Here is a 22,333-nt window from a genome sequence, read left to right as displayed (position 1 = left end):
TTTAGTTATGTCGACCGTAGGTATGAAGAAAGTGACATGCCCTATCTTTAACGGTCATGATTATCCCAAGTGGAAGGCCATGATGAGGAAGCGCCTCATGGCAAGGGACAGCAAGCTGTGGACCGTCACTGAGATTGGTCTTACTGATCTATGCAAGTCGGCGAATGCAGATGATATTCGCAAATACACTCGACTTGACTTCATGGCGAAGGATATCATCTGTTCCTGCCTATCCAGAGATCAGTTCAGGCACATTATGCATCTTTGCAATGCAAATCTTATCTGGGACCGAATCTCCGACGTCTATGAAGGTCATCGAACCCGTCATGATCCTTGGTTTGAGGACTTCAAGGAATCTCTCAAATCGATGACTTTCGAACCAGAATCATCATCTTCTGCATCATGTCTCATGGCAAAGGGTGTCGAGGTAACCGAATGTTCCTCATCTGAATTTAGTGACTGTGAATCTGATGATGATGAATCTGATGATGATATTGAACCTAGCTACACCAAACTTGTTTGCATTGCCACCAAACAACAACATGCCTTGGAAAAGGTTCAAAACATGCTAGACAAAAGTGATGATATGTTAGGTGAAGAAATGGATCGCACTAAAGCCCTGACTGAAAATCTTCAGAGACTTCAGTCTAGGTTTGATAACCTTCAAAGTCATCATAACACTCTTTTATCTGATCATGAGAAACTTTCTTATGAATTTCTTCAAAGAAAGCAAGATCTTGAGAAGCTAAGAGTGAGTTATGAAGATCTTCAGAAGGAGCGCGATTCATTACTTGCTCAACAAATCAGCACTTCTCAGGAAGAATTTGTTCCTCCATGCTTAAAGTGCATTGAACGTGAATCTGCTAATTCTTCACCTGAATGTTCAAATGCTTCAACTGTTACAAATTCTTCACCTGCCTCTGCTATCACTAATTCCTCATCTGAGGACATTGCTAGTATCACTGACGATGCAGAGCTGAAGGAATTATACACACCAGGCATGTACAAAAGCCTCAAAGGGCATCAGATTCTTTGTGATGTGCTCAAAAAGCAGATCCTCAACAGAAACCCTAGGAAAGAGGGTATTGCCTTTGAGAGGAAACTTAATGCTGATGGAACATATTGGAAGCCTGAGCAGTACCCCAAAACCTCATGGGTTGCTGCAAAGGGACCTCCAGTTGATCCATCCATGTTATCTGGCTTTACATGTGAATCTCCTCATTCTTCTGATGAGTCATTTGACTCCAACTATAAACTGTTCAAAAATTAGAATGGTGAAGTATTTGCTAGATATGTTGGGACTAACTGCAGGAACGGTTCCCCTATGAAGAAAATCTGGGTTCCCAAAAGTTATGATGAAAGTCTTCAGGTGAATGTCCTCATGACACCACCTGTGAAGAATAGGAACCCCAGAACAAACTCTTCGTATGGACCTAATTCTTCATATGGATCCAAGTCCTCATATGGACCAAATTCCTCACGTGGATCAAATTCCTCAAATGGATCAAAGTCCTCATATGACTATCATCGTGCTAACAACTCTGTTTCGCAGGGTAGAGCTAAGGGCTATGAATATGCACATTATTCTTCAAATCATTATGTTCATAAGTCCTCGAAGAATTTCTCTACTTATTCATATGCTTACCCTAACCCCTCTTATGTGAAACGAAATGGTTTGGCTTCTATGCCACCATTCTCGTATGGTGCTCGCAGAGTGATGAACTCTTTGCCACCCCTTCAGATGTGGGTGGTGAAGAAAAAGAACTAATCTCTTCTGCAGGGTCAGGTCTCCAGACGTGCCTCTAACGTCTGAAGAATTTGCTGGGGACCTGACAAAATTGCCTGAAAGGACGCAGGCTAACCATGATGAAATGAACTTTCATTTCACACGTCCTCATACTGCTATATCTGTTTACCGCTTGATGAAATTCATCTGATGAACTTAATATCATATTCTTCACTAATGAAGCATATGAGATTGTAAGTTACACTAATTCATCTGCAGGATGATCAACCCAAAACCACTGAATGGGTCCTCGATAGTGGATGTACAAATCACATGACTGGTGACAAGGATCTTTTGATGGATGCTCCCTTATCACCGTCACATCTGAAGCATATCATCTTTGCTGACAAAGGCAAAAGTCAGGTATTGGGTCTTGGTAAGGTTGCGATCTCTAAGGATAAACAGATGGACGAAGTCATGCTTGTTGAGTCCTTAGGATACAACCTCATGTCAGTCTCAATGCTTCGTGATCTTGATATGGTTGTTGTCTTTGGCAAGTATCGCTGTGCTGTGATTATGGAAGCTGACAATTCCAAAGTCTTCGAAGGCTTTAGGAGAGGAGATTTGTATGTTGTTGATTTCTCTACAGGACCACAACCAGCCGTGTGTCTACTTGCAAAAGCTTCAGAAGGCTGGCTATGGCATCGACGACTTGGTCACGCAGGCATGAGGAATTTGCACACGCTTGCGAAGAAGAAGCATGTCATTGGCATTGAGAATGTCAAATTCCTCAAGGATCACTTATGCGGAGCCTGTGAAGCTGGAAAAACGACCAAGGCCAAGCATTCAGCGAAGACTATCATGACCACTACTCGTCCATTCGAATTGCTTCACATGGACCTCTTCGGACCTAACCATTACTCAGCAGTCACTAATGCTGCATCTCTATATGGTTTTGTCATTGTTGATGATTACTCTCGATATACATGGGTACACATTGTTACTTACAAACATGAAGTGCAGGAAGTCTTCAAACGATTTTCCTCGAGGGCTTCAACCAACTTTGGTGTGAAGATCAAGCACATCAGAAGTGACAATGGAACTGAGTTCAAGAATTCCGGTCTTGATGACTATCTTGATGAACTTGGTATTACTCATGAGTTATCTGCTCCTTATACTCCTCAGCAAAATGGCGTCGTGGAGCGCAAGAACAGAACTCTTGTTGAGATGGCTCGCACTATGCTTGATGAATACAAAATTCCTGATCGTTTTTGGATTGATGCAATTGATACTGCGTGCCACATCATCAACAGAGTATATCTTCACAAATTCTTCAAGAAGACGGCCTATGAACTCCTCACTGACAAGAAACCCAATGCGAGTTATTTCAAAGTCTTCGGTGCTAAATGTTGGATTAGAGATCCTCACCACAATTCTAAATTTGCACCGAAAGCACATGAAGGTTTTATGCTTGGTTACGGAAAGGACTCGCACACCTACAGAGTCTTCAACATCGCTCTTCACAAGATTGTTGAAACTGTAGATGTGCGGTTCGATGAAACTAATGGCTCGCAAAGAGAGCACCTACCTTTTGTGTTAGATGAACCAGCACCTGAGGATTCTATCAAGTTCAAGGCAACTGAGGATGTCATTCCTACTGAAGAATTTTCTGAAGAATTCATTCCAGTACACGAAGAACGTCGAGCTGACGCACCTGAAGATAATGCTGAAGACAATGGTGCTGAGGAAAATGATCAAATACCTCGATGACAACCAGCTCATCCTCGCGTTGCAAAAGAAGTACAAGTTGACAAGATCATCGATGACATTGAAGCGCCAGGTCCTCTCACACGCTCAAAAGCTTCAAATTTATCTAACTTTTGTGGGCACTATGCTTTTGTCTCTATTACAGAGCCCACTAAGGTAGATGAAGCATTTTTGGAGCCTGAGTGGATTCAGGCTATGCAAGAAGAACTACATCAGTTCGAGCTCAACAATGTCTGGGAACTAGTCAAACGTCCAGATCCTCGCAAGCATAATATCATTGGCACAAAGTGGATCTACCGCAACAAGCAAGATGAAAATGGCCTTGTGGTAAGGAATAAGGCACGACTGGTAGCTCAAGGCTACACACAGGTTGAAGGAATTAATTTCGATGAAACTTTTGCACCTGTTGCTAGACTTGAGGCTATTCGCATATTACTTGCTTATGCTAATCATCATAATATCATCTTATATCAAATGGATGTGAAAAGTGCATTCCTCAATGGTAAGCTTGAGGAAGAAGTATATGTTGCTCAACCCCCAGGTTTTGAAGATCCAAAGAATCCTGACAAAGTCTTCAGACTTAATAAGGCCCTCTATGGCCTCAAGCAAGCCCCTCGGGCGTGGTATGATACATTGAAGGAATTCTTCGTGAAGAATGGCTTCACACCCGATTCACTCGACCCTACTCTCTTTACTAAATCTTATGATGGTGAACTGTTTGTGTGCCAAATATATGTTGATGATATTATCTTTGGCTGTACTGACCAACGTTATAGTGATGAATTTGCCTATATGATGAGTGAAGAATATCAAATGTCTATGATGGGAGAGTTGAAATTCTTCTTAGGTCTTCAAATTCGTCAACAGTGCAATGGCATATTCATATCTTAGGAGAAATACCTCAAAGATGTACTGAGGAAATTCGGCATGCAAGATTGCAAAGGCGTCAAATTCCTATGCCCACAAAAGGCCATCTATGCACTGATGAAAATGGTATTGACTTCGATCACAAGGTATACCGCTCCATGATTGGTTCTTTATTGTACTTATGTGCATCTAGGCCAGATATAATGCTTAGTGTTTGCATGTGTGCTGCACCGAAGGAATCACACCATAAGGCTGTGAAGCATATTCTTCGATATCTAGCTCACACACCAACACTAGGATTATGGTACCCCAAGGGCTCTGTTTTTGATCTCATTGGATATTCTGACTCTGACTATGCTGGTGATCATGTGGACCGTAAGTCAACTTCTGGCACTTGTCATTTCCTCGGACGATCTTTGGTCTGTTGGTCCTCGAAGAAACAGAACTGTGTATCACTGTCTACTGCGGAAGTTGAATACATTGCTGCTGGCTCTTGTTGTGCTCAACTTCTTTGGATGAAGCAAACGCTCAAGGACTATGGCGTCAACGTGAAGAATGTGCCTCTCCTCTGTGACAATGAAAGTGCCATCAAGATTGCTCACAACCCAGTTCAGCACTCGAAGACAAAGCACATTCAGATTCGTCATCATTTTCTTCGTGATCATGTGTTGAAGGGTGACATCTCCATTGAGCACGTGAAGACTGAAGAACAGCTAGCTGATATCTTCACTAAGCCCTTGGATGAGAAGAGATTTAGCAAGTTGCGGTGTGAGCTAAATATCTTAGAATCTTCTAATGTTCTTTGAAAAGGACACACATCCTAACACTTATGCAAAATTGATGACTTAGATGTGCAACACATGAAGAAACGTTTTTCTTCAATCAATGAAGAATAACACTCTAAGTGTGAAGAAATTAATGAAGAATTTGATTCTCAGAACCCTACGACAGTTGTACGCGGTGTCTGAAATCATCATTCTTATACGGTGGGACACGCCACCACAAAAAGTTGAAAATCTTCAATTTGAGTTTTTCCTCAGTTTTGAAATTCTTTAGTTTTTTTTATTCTTCAACTTTGCAAAATCTTCACTGTTCCCTTCGTTTTTCTTCATTGGCTATATATATATGAGTTTATGTCCTCTACATCATTCACTTATGGCTAATTCTTAAAGTTGTTCTTTTTTTCCTAAGTGAATGTGATCGGACCCTTCCCCCTCTATGCTATACTCAACTCAATCTATTCACAAATTCTTCATGTGTGTTCTATTTGAAACTCGTTCAAAATCTTCACTGTGTCCTTGTCAGCTGAAGAAATTGCGAACGAAACTTTAAAACAAATCTTATCCTAATTTTCAATTTTTGCCGCTCAAACCGTTCCGCATCCCACGATGCATTATTCTATTCACCCACGATCGTACACGATCTCCACTACACAGTACATGGGTGACACATGTCGTGAGAAGGAGAAAGGGCAGGGGCACGTTCGTCCTAAATCTTCGGGCGAACAGTTTTTCACTGCCTCTATAAATACCCCTGTCTCCTTCCTCACTTCATTTACTCCGCTCGACCTTTCTCTCCCGCTCGAGCTCCTCAAACCCTAGCGCCACCGCTACTCCATCATCGCCGGTGAGGAAGAGCTTCGCTGCCTCGATCTCGTCGCCGTCGTACTCACGCCGACCGCGGAAATCTTCACTCCGCCGCCGCCGTAGCTGTCTTCCTCCGCCAAGTTAGGGCAAGGAAGATCTAACCTGACGAACTTCCCATATGTTCTTCATAGTTCGTCGTGTTCTTCACTTCGGGTAATTAAAAGTTACTTTTATTACTCGCTTTGATTCTCAAACTTTCCTGAAAATCTTCAAAGGTGTTTATTCTTCAAATCTTCACACACAAACACCTCACTAGTTATATGCTCTTGATTCGTTTCTCTAAGCAATCATTTTTCTTCAAGATTCCTCAATTGTGTGGATCTTTGATCTGTACAACTCTGGAACCTAAGACAAGAACGCTTAGTGAAATTCCTCAAGGTTCATCTGGTTAAATTCCTCAAAACTTGTTCTTTTCGGAAAACCTTCTCAGAACGCATATGACCTCTCCGAATTCCTCGCACCTGTACTCTGTTCACAGGTACTCATGTCTGCTGCTGAATCACTAGGTTCTCATCAACTTAACTCATTTGCAGCGTTCCTCGAAGAAAAACTGCATACTTCTTCAGAGAACTCAATTGTTCAAATTCCTCAACTGAAGAATATGGCAGACGGTAAGAAGCCACAGAAAGGAGGAAAGAAACCTGAGGTTATGACTACGTTTGAAATCCCTGAGGAAATCTATGCTGACTATTACACACCTGATGAAGCAAAATTTGGCAAAGAAAACAAAAATCAGCGCAAGGTGCGCATTCAGAAGATTGAACGGAGATGGGCAAGGGAATGGAGGGAATACAGATATGTGACTCCAAAGTACATGAAGAAATTCGCCCTCAATCCTCCATGCCCAAGAGCTCCATTGGCACCTGGCCAAGTGGCTGATCCCACGAGCATCAAATGTGGTGAGGACTTTCCTGAAGAATGGGCTAAGCGCCAAGCTAAATTGGCAAGACAAGCCAAGGAGGCAGTGAAGAAATTCAATGAGGATTCTGCCACTGCTACTGCTACTGAGGCCTCGGTCAAACCGAGGAAATCCATGCCAAAGAAGCCTGCTCATAAGCCAAGTGCTTCACCAACAGCGCCCTCACGGCCAAGTTCCTCAGCAGCGCCCTCACGGAAAATTCCTCACACTGCTACTGCTCCACCAAAGTCCTCAGCTCCTGTGCATCTGACTACATGTCAAAGGACTGCTGGTTTCTCGATTGCCTCTGGTGTTTCAGCAAGTTCCTCAGCTGCACCAAAGTCATCATCTGGCCCGACTCTGCTGAAGACCAAAGCAACAGCTGGACGAGGTCCTCGGCCAAGTCCAAAGAAGAAACAGGTCGCATTCCATGTGCCTTCTGATGATGAAGCTTCTGATGATGAACTTGCAGAAATCATCAGAGACAGACAGGTGAAGGCCGCTAGAGCCAAGGGCACATTTGTGCCACTGCTATTGGATCCAAGGAAAATCCTCGATTATATTGATCTCTGGCACAAGAATCCAAACACCCCAATGCCTGATTTTCATCTGACCATTGGACAAAGTCATATGTTGACCCATTTCATCACTGAAGAGAAATGGAAGTTTGAAAAGGCAAGAGAGATTAAGAAAGCTCAATACAGAAAGGAGAAGCTCCTGAAGAAAAACGTTGTCAGAATGACACCTGAGGAACTTCTCCAGGCTCAGTCTGAAATTCAAGCCCTCAGCAATGACTTTGATGCATACTATGCTGATTGGCAAGGAGCCAAAGTCAGATTCGTCAACCTGACAAAGAAGTTTACCAATGTTGCTGCCCCAACACAACATGAAATTCCTCAGGCTGAAGTCTCAGCTCAGCCAACTGAAGAACATGCCAGCACCGCTGATGAAGTTCAGGCTGCTGATGAAAATACTAGTTCCAGGGCTGATGATCCCATTCCAGCCGCTGAAGAAATTGCCAGGGCATCCACTAGTGGTGTGCCTGAAGAAACTGAAGAAGTTAGGGCAACTACATCAGTTGCGCCTGAAGAAAATCAACCAGATTCCTCAGCTCCATCTGCACCTACACCAACTCCAATTCTTCCATGTGCATTTGATGTGAAGAATACCAAGGCTGCAGAGCAAGCTGCAGTGAAGAAAAGGAAGGCATACGCTGTGTCAGATTCTTCGGCTGCGAAGAAAATGAAGCCAATGACCAGCTCACTCGAAAATCCAATTGATGCTGTTCCAATTTCCTCCATGCCATCAAAGGACCTTGTTCCTTTTGGAGAAGACTATGAGATCCCAATTGGATCTGATGAAGAACATCATTCTGCTGCTTCATTAGAGCAGATTGATGAAGAAATTGAAGTGGACGCAATCCCTTCAACGCCAATCATTTCCTCACCTATGCCTCAGTTCACAGCTGAAGAGGCTGGTGTTGAGGAAATTGAAGATGAAGATGTGGATATTGGGTGCACCACACCTGTGATGAATGATGACTTTTGGGAAATTCAGCATCCTAATACTCCTCTCTTCACCCCGCTCCAACAGATTCCTCGGTCCTCTGCACCAACAGTTCAAATGGGCTCTGAAGAAACTCAACCCACTCTCTCTGTGCATGAAGAAATTCCAACCACTAGTGCTGATGAACCTGCTGCTGCTGATCCTCAGACTGCACCTGTTGGGGAACAAGAAATTCCTCAGCCTGAAGAACCTGAGCTCGCGATTCCTGAGGTGGTGATGCAACTCACAGACACCCCTCTGCCAAAGCAAAAGAATCCGTTCTCAAGCAAACAGAAGTTTAAGGCTGAAGATTTCTTTGCCGAGCATGTATTCTTCACTGATTACAATCCATATGATTCTGCTCGCATAAGGAAGAGGCGTTTCTGGACTGCCAGCCAAGCCAATTTCTATTCCTTAGTGCTCTTCAACAAAGACAAAGTCTTAGATCATGCACATATTCCTCATGTGGACATGGAGTCTCTGCCCGACTTTGAGCCAGTCCTCAGTGTTCTTCACGACGCAGGACTTCTGAATTTCTGCATAGATATCTGTGACTGGAATGAAGAACTCATTCTTCAATTCTATGCAACTCTGCACATCACCGGAGACGCTGAAGACGTGAACTCATGGGTATTGGACTGGATGTCTGAAAATACTCATTACAAGGCACCAGCAACTGAATTGCTTCATGCTCTACCACTCAGTCCTCCACTTGATGATGCTCGGTGTATCTACAACGAACCAGAACTTTCAAATCACTATATGCAAGTGCTGATGAAGCCTTTGAAGCCAAGGCAGGCCCACGAACCAAATTCCTCGTCAAGGAATTACTGTATGTGCCTCGGACGGTCTATCGAATTCTGACGAAGACAATGAGTCCCATCAAAGGCCACGACTCAAATGATGAAGAAGTCGCTGGCATCATGAAGAATATGCTTTTCAACATCATTCATGGCGTTCCCATCAACTTCCATGATTTCTTCATGAGGACTCTGGCCAATATTGCTGTGTCACCATTCGAGCTGAAGCCCTATGCTCCTTGGATTATGAGATTCATCAGGGCAAGATCTTCACTGAATTACAAAGCTGACACTCTGAACCACGGTAGCTACTTGCCTCCCATTGAAGTCCTCAAACGGACAGTTTCATCAGCTGATGATAAAGGCAAGGCCACTGCTGTGATCGATGAAGGCATTCGTCCATTGGATGGTCAATTTCACAAGGCTGCATCTTACTCTACCAATGACGATTCTGCCACACATGACTCTGCCGCAAATACCTCAGCCAAGCAAAATCCTCAAGCCACAACACCCAGGGTGACGACTGACCATGAGTTACTCCTCAGTCTTCATCAGAAGGTTGATCGCAATCATAAATGGGTCAAGCGTCAGTTTAGTTCAATTCTTCACAACATGACCTCAACACACAATGCAGTGAAGAAAAACCACTACTACCTCCATGAAACCCTCAACCGTACCTGGGCTGTTCTCTCTCATGTCTACAGCGCTGCAGATCTGAAGAATATGGGTCTCAAGGAAGAATTTGACTGGTCTGCACCTCCACCGAAGAAATTCAAGAAGGTCCAAGTTCCTTCCTTGGTGGCCAGCTCTTATTCTTCATCACGTGACACTAATGAGTATGAAGATTTCGACGACACTGCGGTAGGCCCTGCTACAACAAACAACCCCGACAACGCTGGCGCTCCTCCATCGACTTGAAATTCTTCAGGGGCGTTAGTCCTTAGTTTCAATCCTTTTGGTCATTTGATGACAAAGGGGGAGAAATCTGAGTTAGTCTTCAAGCGGGTCTATATTAAGGGCATTTTTTTGAGTTACAACTCTCGTTCTTCTGAGACTTTTATTTGGATCGAGTTGTAATCTTAAACCCGATGGTGCGCTGATACTTTTGTTGCATTATGCTTTGCATGCTTATTTCCTCGTTAATGACATTGCACGCATGCTGAATCTCATCAGGCACCATATTTCATCATACATTTCAAATTCTTCATATTATATATCAAATGCGTGTATGAATTATAAGATATAGGGGGAGATGTCCATGATTCAACTCTTCAAATGTGCATTGCCTCAAAAGCAAATTCCTCACTATGCACATCTTCGGGGGGAGTTCTTCTATATCTTGTAATCAAATTCCTCAATATCAGTGTATACACTTCATATGTTTATCACCGTTGAAAACTTCACCTATGTTGTCATCAATCACCAAAAAGGGGGAGATTGTAAGTGCATCTAGTGCCCCTTACTGATTTTGGTGTATTGAAGACTTATAGGTTAAGGGACTAATGCGTTTCTGAGTGTACAAAGGTCTATAAGTCTATGAGGAGTTTGATATTTACAGAGAAAGTCGACCCCTAAAAATGAAGTTCTTCAACTGAAGACTTTGATATTCTGAAGACTATCTGAAGACTTTGACAGTGAAGAAATTGGTGTGACCTTGAAGACTTGGTATTCATTTGTGGAACATGAAGCGTGAAGACTTTTGTTTTCGTAGTTTCATTTTCTCTTTCTTGAGTCATAGGAAACACCGTACTGTTAAAGGCGGTCGAGGAAATACTAAGGAAAAATTTCCATGTGATGCTCAACTCAAAATCCTACACCTACCAATCCCTTCGAGTGAAGCCTTTGGAAATCTCATACAGTTCAGTCACTTTCTTCAGTGACAGAGACGAAGTTCTTCTGGTCGCTGATGAATTTGTTCTGACTGAGGAGTTAGGAATTCGCCAGTGCGAATTACCTACACAGTGAGGAACATGATAGCCCTGAGGAATTTGAGAGTCAAATTTCCGACCGTTGCTGTGCTGCGCGCCAGCTGTCCCAAAATATCTTATCCACCTAACGGTCAAATCATTGAAGGGCATTTATGTCTTATCATGTCGGGCTGCTCCCTAGGCTATAAATAGCCGCCCCTACAACCACTAGTTGGTTGGCTGCTCCGAGAGAACTTGACACTTGTCATTTGAGAGCAACCCATCCTCCGAGCACTTTGAGCGAAAATCATCAAGTGAGGAAAATCCCAAACCCAAACACCTACAAACCCCAAAGTGATTGAGCATCACTGAAGAAATCGATCCTGCGTGGATCCGACGCTTGTTACCTTTGAAGACTGTGCTTCTTCCAGACGGTTAGGCGTCAAGGTCTAGAGCATCCAAGAGGAATTGTGGATCACCGAGTGACCAAGTCTGTGAAGGTTTGGAAGTCGCCTGAAGACTTACCACGAGTGATTGGACGAGGTCTGCGTGACCTTAGTTCAAGGAGAATACGGTGAGGACTGGGTGTCCTGAGCTGCGTGCTCAGAGACTGGGTGTCCGGGACTGCGTGTCCTCAAGTTTAGATACTCAGCCGCTCCAACCAGACCTACAACTGAGACAGCAGTTGGAACTGGTCTACCAAATCATTGTCTTCACCAACCTACTGGTTCTATTTCCTCAACCCTTTCATTTCCTCATTACTATGTTGAGTGTTTGTTCATATCTGTGTTTGAAGACTTTGACTGAAGACTTTCTCAATTTCCTCAGTTCAATTTCTTCAGTCTATATGTCTTCATCTTGTGTTATCATGTGATTGTGCTTTCTGTACTCTGTGCTAGTCTTCATTTCATCATGATGACCTTGCTTGTATTCTGTCATGCTTACTTCTGAGTACTTATTTCGCTGCTAATAGTTCTTCGCTAAGGAATTTCCTCACCGGCAAATTCCTCAGTGAAGAATTCATAAAAATCGCCTATTCACCCCCCCTCTAGTCGATATAACGCACTTTTAGCAAAAACTCAAGTAGAGCAAGTACTCAAGGCACAAAATGATTTGCCTATGAGATGAATAATAAAATGAATGATAATGTTGTTAGAGTTATGACTAGAGGTGGTAAAATGACTCAGGAACCTTTGTATCCCGAGGGCCATCCTAAGAGAGTTGAACAGGACTCTCAGAGAATTAATACTAATGCACGTAGTCCTTCTTGTAATAGGAAGAAAAGGAAAACTGATAGGACTTTGCTTGCTTCTAGTGAACCTGTTATAGAAACACCTGAGAATCCAAATGTTACTTCTATTTCTGATGCTGAGACACAATTTGGTGATGAACATGAACCTAACAATAATGATAATTATGATGTTCATGTTGATTCTCAACCTAGTAATGATAATGATGTGGAGATAGAACTTGTTTTTGATCGTGATAACCCACAGCCTAAGAATAAAAGATATGATAAGAGATACTTCATTTCTAGGAAACATGGCAAAGAAAGAGAACCATGGGTTAAGAAACACATGCCCTTTCCTCCTAAGCCATCCAAGAAAAAGGATGATGAAGAATTTGAGCGCTTTGTTGAAATGCTTAGACCTATCTTTTTGCGCTTGCGTTTGACTAATATTCTAAATGTCTCATTATGCTAAGTATATGAAAGATGTTGTTACTAATAATAGAAAGATACTAGAAGCTGAAATTTCCACCATGCTTGCTAATTATACATTTAAGGGTGGAATACCAAAGAAACTAGGAGATCCAGGAATACCAACTATACCATGCTCCATTAACAGAAACTATGTCAGATCTGCTTTATGCGATCTTGGAGTCGGTGTTAGTGTTATGCCTTTCTCTTTGTATCGTAGCCTTGATTTGAATAAGTTGACACCAACTGAAATCTCTTTGCAAATGGCCGATAAATCAACTACTATACCCATCGGTATTTGTGGGGACGTACTTGTTGTAGTTGCAAATATTACTATCTTAATGGACTTTGCTATTCTTGATATACCCAAGGACAACAATATGTCGATCATCCTTGGAAGACCCTTTTTGAATACTACAGGGGCTGTTATTAATTGCAACAAGGGCAATGTCACTTTTCATGTCAATGGTAATGAGCATATGGTACACTTTCAAAAGAAGCAACCTCAAGTGAATAGTATCAACTCTATTGGAGAAATTCCAACAATTGCTATAGGAGGTTTTAAATTCCCTATTCTACTGTCAAAAAGAAATATGATATTCTTATTGTTGGGGACATGCATATCCCCTTTGAGGTAAACCTGGTGTTATTTGAAAATTCTCTTGTTTCATGTCATTCGGAAGAAATTTGTTAATAAGACTTGATCAACCTTATTAATGAATTCCTTTTGACAGGCATGAGATGGATGAATTTAGGAAGCACAACTGTCTGTGCCCACCTTTTACTCTCCGTTATTTAGAGTAAATAAAGTAAAATTGCTATTATTTTTCTGTTTTTTGAAATATCCATGCAATAAAAAAGGACTAGAAAATAAAAGTTATCCAAATGCCCTGAAAATTTAGTATGATTTTTTTCTAGAATATTTAAGAATTTTTGGCACTGAAAACACCTCAGGGAGGTGCAGCAGTGGACAAAAAGCCCACACGGTGCACCCAACCGCCTGGGAACGCCTACATGGCTTGTGGGTCCCACATGAGTGCCCCTCACTTATGCCAGCACTCATCCACTTCGTCTTCCTCCAGGAAAAATACCACCATTGCTCAAACCCGTGTTCTTGCTCATTTTGCTGTCATTTTCGATCTCTTTTCTCGAAGCTCCATTTGCAAAACTGTTTCGGGGGATTGTTTCTCGCGGGAGAAAAATGTTTAGGAAAATATACCTAGGTGGTTCCTTAATGTCTACTGCGCAACCTTCTTCTTGTAGACTCGTGTTGGCCCTCCAAGCGCAGAGTTTTGTAGGACAGTAGCAAATTTCCCTCAAGTGCATGACCTAAGGTTTATCAATCTGTGGGAGGCGTAGGATGAGGATGGTCTCTCTCAAACAACCGTGCAACCAAATAACAAGGAGTCTCTTGTGTCCCCGACCCACCCAATGCAATGGTAAATTGTATAGGTGCACTAGTTCGGCGAAGAGATGGTGATACAAGTGTAATATGGATAGTAGATATGGATTTTTGTAATCTGAAAATATAAAAACAGCAAGGTAACAAATGGTAAAAGTGATCTAAAATGGTATTGCAATGCATATAAAGAAGCCCTAGGGTTCATACTTTCACTAGTGCAAGTTCTCTCAACAATGATAACATATTTAGATCATATGGCAATACCCCAACATGCGAGAAAAAATCACTCCAAAGTTCCTATCGCGGAGAACATAAGATGAAATTGCTTGTAGGGTATGAAACCACCTCCAATTTATTCTTTCCAATCAATCCATTGGGCTATTCCTATAAGTGTCACAAACAGCCCTAGAGTTCGTAGTAAAATAACACCATATGACACACATATATCAACCCTTATGTCACCTAGATAATCCAATGTCACCACAAGTATCTGTGGGTCAATTATACGGTATGCATCAAATAACTTCAGATTCATAATATTCAATCCAACACAAAGAACTTCAAGAGCATCCTGAGATTTCTACCAGAGAAAAGAATATGAAAACGCGTACAAACCCCTATGCATAGATTACCCCAATGTCACCATGGGAATCCGCAAGTTGATAACCAAAACATACATCTAGTGGATCAACAGAACATCCCATTTTCACCATGGATATCCCATCGCAAGGCATACATCAAGTGCTCTCACATCGAGAGATTCAATTCGACATAACAAAATCTCAATGGAAAAGACTCAATTCATCACAAGGTAGAGAGGGGAAAACACCATAAGATCCAACTATAATAACAAAGCTCGCGATACATCAAGATCGTGCCATATCAAGAACACGAGAGAGAGAGAGAGAGAGAGAGATCAAACACATAGCTACTGGTACATACCCTCAGCCCCGAGGGTGAACTACTCCCTCCTCGTCATGGAGACCGCCGGGATGATGAAGATGGCCAGAGGTGATGGATTCCCCCTCTGATAGGGTGCTGAAACAGGCTCCCGATTGGTTTTTCGTGGCTATAGAGGCTTGCGGCGGCGGAACTCTCGATCTAGGTTTCTTTCTGGGGCTTTCTCTATTTATAAGAATTTTTGGCGTCAGTGACAAGTCAGGGGGGTCCACGAGGCGACGACAAGGCAGGGGGCGCGCCCTGGGGGGCGCCCTCCACCCTTGTGGATGACTTGTGGCTCTTCTGGTCCATCTCCGATACTCCATGGGCTTCTTATGGTCCATCAAAAATTGTCGTGAAGTTTCAGCTCATTTGGACTCCTTTTGGTATTCCTTTTCTATAAAACTCAAAAACAAGGAAAAAACAGAAACTCGCACTGGGCTCTAAGTTAATAGATTAGTCCCAAAAATAATATAAATAGCATATAAAACATCCAAAATAAAAAATATAATAGCATGGAACAAACAAAAATTATAGATACATTGGAGATGTGTCAAGAATCCCCAAGCTTAATTCTTGCTCGTCCTCGAGTAGGTAAATGATTAAAACATAATTTTTGATGTGGAATGCTACCTAACATATTCCCGCCGGTGGTCGTTACTCCTGGCGTGATCTTGACTGGCCTCACGGATCAATACTAGTATTTTTTGCGCACTTTGTCACCCATCCTGAAATTACTCCAACCTGAGCACGCTTAAAGTTGGAGTTCTGTCCAAATGGGCTTCCGGAAAAGAAGGAATTCCTTATTGATATGAGTAGTATATCATCCCTAATAAGCCAGGCTAGCACATACACCCCACTCACATACACCCCCACTCAGAGGAACTGACGTCCTCGTCGGGCCACATGAACGTTTCCTCTTGGCACATATGTCTGTTCATCCAGTCCAGCACATGTGCCATGCCGTGTGCCACGATGGGTCACAAACATCATGCACAAAATGACCGCGTACCTGTCCGCAAACATCCCTGTAACCACGAGGGTCGGCTCTGATACCAACTTCTAACACCTCGGACACACTCGTCGATGGTCGTTACTCCTGGCGGGATCTAGACTAGCCTCACAGATCAATACTAGTCTTTTCTGCGCACTTTGTCCTCACTCGTGCGCTCCCGGGAGCAACTTCCCGGTCGATCACCCATCCTGAAATTACTCCAAGCTTAGCATGCTTAACTTTGGAGTTCTGTTTGAATGGGCTTCCAGAAAAGAAGGAATTCCTTATAAATATGAGTAGTCTATCATCCCTAATAAGCTAGGCTATCACACATTTTATCAATGTAATCTTCTCTATTGTGGCAAGAATGTTCAGATCCATAAGATTCAAAACAAAATTTTAATATTGACAGAAAAACAATAATACTTCAAGCATAATAGTAAAGCAATCATGTCTTCTCAAAATAACGTGGCCAAAGAAAGCTATCCCTTACAAAATCATATAGTCTGGCTATGCTCCATCTTCATCAAAGAAAGTATTCAAATCATGCACAACCCCGATGACAAGCCAAGACATTGTTTCATACTTTTGATGTTATCAAACCTTTTCATCTTTCACGCAATACATGAGCGTGAGCCATGGACATAGCACTATAGGTGGAATAGAATATGGTGGTTGTGGAGAAGACAAAAAGAAGGAGATGATCTCACATAAACTAGGCATATCAACGGGCTATGGAGATGCCCATCAATAGATAACAATGTGAGTGAGTAGGGATTGCCATGCAACGGATGCACTAGAGCTATAAGTTTATGAAAGCTAAAAAATAAACTAAGTCGGTGTGCATCCAATTTTGTTGCTCATGAAGACCAAGGGTATTTGAGGAAGCCCATCGTTGGAATATATAAGCCAAGTTCTATAATGAAAAATTCTCACTAGTATATGAAAGTGACAACATACGAGACTCTCTATCATGAAGATCATGGTGCTACTTTGAAGTACAAGTGTGGAAAAAAGGATAGTAACATTGCCCCTTCTCTCTTTTCTCTCAACTTTTTTATTTTTTTGGTGGGCTTCTTTGGCCTCTCTTTTTTATTTGGGCTTCTTTGGCCTCTTTTTTTATTTGGGCTTCTTTGGCCTCTTTTATTTTTCATAAAGTCCGGAGACTTATCCCAACTTGTGAGGAAATCATAGCTTCCACCATCCTTTCCTCACATGGTACAATGCTCTAATAATGATGGTCATCACACTTTTATTTACTTACAACTCAAAAATTACAACTCGATACTAGAACAAAGGTATGACTCTATATGAATGCCTCCGGCAGTGTACCGGGACGTGCAATGACTCAAAAGTGACATGTATGAAAGAATTACTAAAGGTGGCTTTGCCACAAATACTATGTCAACTACATGATCATGCAAAGCAATATGACAATGATGAAGCGTGTCATAATAAACGGAATGGTGGAAAGTTGCATGGTAATATATCTCGGAATGACTATGGAAATGCCATAATAGGTAGGTATGGTGGCTGTTTCGAGGAAGGTAAATGGTGGGTGTATGGTACCGGCGAAAGTTGCACGGTACTAGAGAGGCTAGCAATGGTGGAAGGGTGAGAGTGCCTATAATCCATGGACTCAACATTAGTCATAAAGAACTCACATACTTATTGCAAAAATCTATTAGTCATTGAAACAAAGTAATACACACATGCTCCTAAGGGGGTAATTGGTAGGAAAAGACCATTGCTCGTCCCCGATCGCCACTCATAAGGAAGACAATTAATAAATAAATCATGCTCCGACTTTGTTACATAACGGTTCACCATACGTGCATGCTACAGAATCACAAACCTCAACACAAGTATGAATCTACAATCCACAATTACTCACTAGCATGACTCTAATATTACCATCCTCATATCTCAAAACAATCATAAGGAATCAAACTTCTCTTAGTATTCAATACACTTTATATGAAAGTTTTTATTATATCCCTCTCGGATGCCCATCATATTAGGACCAAATTCATTACCTAAGAAAACTACCATGTTGTTCAAGACTCTCAAAATAATATAAGTGAAGCATGAGAGTTCAATAATTTCTATAAAATAAAAGAACCGCCATGCTCTAAAAAGATATAAGTGAAGCACTAGAGCAAATGACAAACTACTCCAAAAGATATAAGTGAAGATCTATGAGTAGTCGAATAATTATGTAGCTATGTAAAGACTCTCTAACATTTAATAATTTCAGATCTTGGGATATTATTCAAATAGCAATCAAAATAAAATAAGATAAAATCACGCTCCAAGAAAAACACATATCATGTGGTGAATATAAATATAGCTCCAAGTAAGGTTACCGATGAACGAAGCCGAAACAGGGGATGCCATCCGGGGCATCCCCAAGATCAGATGCTTGGTTGTCCTTGAATATTACCTTGGGGTGCATTGGGTTTCCACAAGCTTAGGATCTTTTCACTCCTTATTTCGTAGTCCATCGAAACTTCACCCAAAACTTGAAAACTTCACAACACAAAACTCAATAGAAAACTCGTAAGCTCCGTTAGTATAACAAAGCAAATCACCACTTAGGTACTGTTGTGAACTCATTCCATATTCATATTGGTGTTATATCTACTGTATTCCAACTTCTCCATGGTTCATACCCTCCGATACTACTAATAGATTCATCAAAATATGTAAACAACACAGTGAAAACATAATCTGTTTAAAACAGAACAGTCTGTAGTAATCTGGAAACTTTCCATACTTTTGTAACTCCAAAATTTATGAAACATTAGGACAATGTAGGCAATTTGTATATCAATCATGTGTAAAAACTTCAGATCAAAGCACATTCCATTGAAATTTCAAAATTCCTGGACTGAGAGCAAAAGTTTCTGTTTTTGCACATAATCAAGTCAACTATCATCAACACTATCCCAAAGGCTTTAATTGGAACTTTATTGAAACAAAATCTATAAAACATGATTACTACAGTACCATAATCATGTGAACACGCAAAAACCGTAGGTAATGGTGTTGGGTTGTCTCCCAACAAGTGCTTTTCTTTAATGCCTTTCTATCATGATTTTCAACACATAGAGAGGAAACTTGATATTATTATAACTCCTAAAAGCATATGTTCTTCCCTCATAATAATTTTCAGTAGCATCATGAATGAATTCAACAATATAACCATCGCATAAATCATTCTTTTTATGATCTACAAGCATAGAAATGTTGCTACTCTCCACAAACAAATTTCTTCTCATGAATAGTAGTCGGAGCAAACTCAACAAAATAACTATCATGTGAGGCATTATTCAATTGAAAATTAAAATCAAGATGACAAGTTTCCTGGTTATCATTATTCTTTATAGCATATAGGTCATCACAATAATCATCATAGATAGCAACTTTGTTCTCATAACCAATTGGAACCTCTTCCGAAATAGTGGATTCATCACTAAATAAAGGCATGACCTCTCCAAATCCACTTTCATAATTATCACAATAAAATTCAACACCCTCCAAAATAGTGGGATCATTACTTCCTAAAGTTGACACTCTTGCAAATCCACTTTCACCAATATAATCATCCTAAATAGGAGGCATGCTTTCATCATAATAAATATTCTCATCAAAACTTGGGGGACTAAAAATATCATATTCATCAAACATAGCATCCCAAAGCTTGTAGCTTTGCATATCATTAGCATCATGGATATTCAAGGAATTCATACTAACAACATTGCAATCATTCTCATCACACAAAGATTTTATGCCAAACATTTTATAGACTTCTTCTAATACTTGAGCACAATTTTCTTTTCCATCATTTTCATGAGAGACATTAAAAAGATGAAGCATATGAGGCAACCTCAATTACATTTTTTGTAGTTTTATTTTATATACTAAACTAGTGATAAAACAAGAAACTAGAAGATTGAATTGCAAGATCTAAGGATATACCTTCCAGCACTCACCTCCCCGGCAACGACGCCAGAAAAGAGCTTGATGTCTACTATGCAACCTTCTTCTTGTAGACTCGTGTTAGGCCTCCAAGCACAGAGTTTTGTAGGACTTTAGCAAATTTCCCTCATGGATGATCTAAGGTTTATCAATCCGTGGGAGGCGTAGGATGAAGATGGTCTCTCTCAAACAACCCTGCAACCAAATAACAAAGAGTATCTTGTGTCCCCAACACACCTAATGCAATGGTAAATTGCATAGGTGCACTAGTTCGGCGAAGAGATGATGATACAAGTGTAATATGGGTAGTAGATATGGATTTTTGTAATATGAGAATATAAAAACAGCAAGGTAACAAATGGTAAAAGTAAGCGAAAACGATATTGCAATGCTTAGAAACAAGGCCTAGGGTTCATACTTTCACTAGTGCAAGTTCTCTCAACAATGATAACATAATTAGATCATATGGCAATCCCTCAACGTGCGACAAAGAATCACTCCAAAGTTCCTATCGCAGAGAACATAAGATGAAATTGCTTCTAGGGTACGAAACCACCTCAAAGTTATTCTTTCTGATCAATCCATTGGGCTATTCCTATAAGTGTCACAAACAACCCTAGTGTTCGTAGTAAAATAACACCATATGACGCACATCAATCAACCCTAATGTCACCTAGATACTCTAATGTCACTACAAGTATCTGTGGGTCAATTATATGATATGCATAAAACAACTTCAGATTCATAATATTCAATCCAACACAAAGAACTTCAAGAGCATCCCGAGATTTCTATCGGAGAAAAGAATATGAAAACGCGTACCAACCCCTATGCATACGTTACCCGAATGTCACCACAGGAATCCGCAAGTTGATAACCAAAACATACCTCAAGTGGATCAACAGTACATCCCATTGTCACCATGGATATCCCATCACAAGACTTACATCAAGTGCTCTCACATCCAAAGATTCAATCTGACATAACGAAACCTCAAAGGAAAAACTCAATTCATCACAAGGTAGAGAGTGGAAAACGCCATAAGATCCAACTATAATAACAAAGCTCACGGTACATCAAGATCGTGCCATATCAAGAACACAAGAGAGAACGAGAGAGATCAAACACATAGCTACTGGTACATACCCTCAACCCCGAGGGTGAACTACTCCCTCCTCGTCATGGAGACCACCGGGATGATGAAGATGGCCACCGGTGATGGATTCCCCCTCCAACAGGGTGCCGGAACGGGCTCCCGATTGTTTTTTCGTGGCTATAGAGGCTTGTGGCGGCGGAAATCCCGATATAGGTTTCTTTCTGGGGTTTTCTCTATTTATAAGAATTTTTGGCGTCAGGAACAAGTCAGTGGGTCCACGAGGCAACGAAAAGGCAGGGGCGCACCCTAGGGGGGTGCCCTCCACCCTTGTGGATGCCTCGTGGCTCTTTTGGTTAATCTCCGATACTCTGTGGGCTTCTTTTGGTCCATAAAAATCGTCGTGAAGTTTCAGCTTGTTGGACTCCGTTTGGTATTCCTTTTCTATAGAACTCAAAAACAAGGAAAAGCAGAAACTAGCATTGTGCTCTAGGTTAATAGGTTAGTCCCAAAAATAACATAAAATAGCATATAAATGCATATAAAACATCCAAAACAAATAATATAATAGCATGGAACAATCAAAAATTATAGATACGCTGGAGACGTATCATTCCTCGAGGAAGAAAGCCCCAAGGCTCGCGATACGTGAGCCAGACGTCGAACCACCGAGGGGAGCCCTAGTTCGGCCTTGTGAATGGGCGTCGGATCACTTCATGAATGATGTCGGTTTTAAGGAGGAATTTGATGCGTACGTACAAAATGCTAGCCTTGAGGACTTCGTATTAGATAAGTGCCGGCAATACTATCACCTTACTGATTCCTTTGTGCAGAGGTTTGAGTTAACATCTAAGTGCAATACCCATTCTGTTTTATTTGATCTATATGATACATCCTTTTGAATGGACCTTGAAGATTTTAATGAAGTATGGAAAATCCCGCAATGGGGCATTTTTAGTGAACCCTGCAAATCTGATTGCATTGATTTCCTTACTAGCATCACTATGGGGAAACTAGAAATGTCACACAAGTTACTATAGGGGGCATTCACTTTCCTGCTATACTTTAT

This window comes from Triticum dicoccoides, chromosome 4B, assembly GCF_002162155.2.
Source record: "Triticum dicoccoides isolate Atlit2015 ecotype Zavitan chromosome 4B, WEW_v2.0, whole genome shotgun sequence".
Lineage (NCBI taxonomy): Eukaryota > Viridiplantae > Streptophyta > Magnoliopsida > Poales > Poaceae > Triticum > Triticum dicoccoides.
The sequence above is the reverse complement of the archived record's forward strand: the minus strand, read 5'-3'. Positions refer to the sequence as shown.